Below are 682 nucleotides of genomic sequence, written 5' to 3' on the forward strand. Positions count from 1 at the left end.
ACCAAGCCAGTTTGGAGTTGTTTTTGAGCACCTTTGAAAAACATTTTCAATGTTGGGCCCATCCACTTCTATTAGCCTTGTGAAGGAATATAAATAGAACGAAAAATGTAGCAAAGCCATCTCATTTTGGGTATTTTTGAGGAGGGAGAATTTAGACAACTTCGCAATCAACCTGCAACAGATTAAAGCTGAATTTGTCATTTATTTTAATTTGGCTGCTTCTTGAGGCAAATTGCATTAAGATATTGAGTCAAGCACAGTAACAGAACGATACCAAAAATTACGTATTCTTTTCTTAGCGGTTTGTAAGACAGCATTATTTGAGAGCTGAAAATTCACATGAATCACGATGCAAATTGGTTGCGATTAGAGGGCTTGTCAGAGAAAAAGTCACTCCAATCAAGCCACTTGAGGCTTTGCTTTGAACACATTTCGGTAATGGGGCAGAAGGGTGTCGGACTGATCGACTTCTCGTGCGTTACTCAGTTTCAACCAAAGCAGACAAACGAGCCATCAACTCACTGGCTCCCTGAAATAGGAACTTGATCTTGAGAATCACGTAACTAAATGTTTCAAGGCCGATCCGATCAAACTCCATCAGGCAGCCGCGAGGGAAGCAAAAAAAAATCTCAGAAATCTCGTGAGTGCCGTTTCTCTGATTAGCCCTTTAATTGCCAGTGAT

This window comes from Tigriopus californicus, chromosome 10 (assembly GCF_007210705.1).
Source record: "Tigriopus californicus strain San Diego chromosome 10, Tcal_SD_v2.1, whole genome shotgun sequence".
Classification (NCBI taxonomy): Eukaryota; Metazoa; Arthropoda; class Copepoda; order Harpacticoida; family Harpacticidae; genus Tigriopus; species Tigriopus californicus.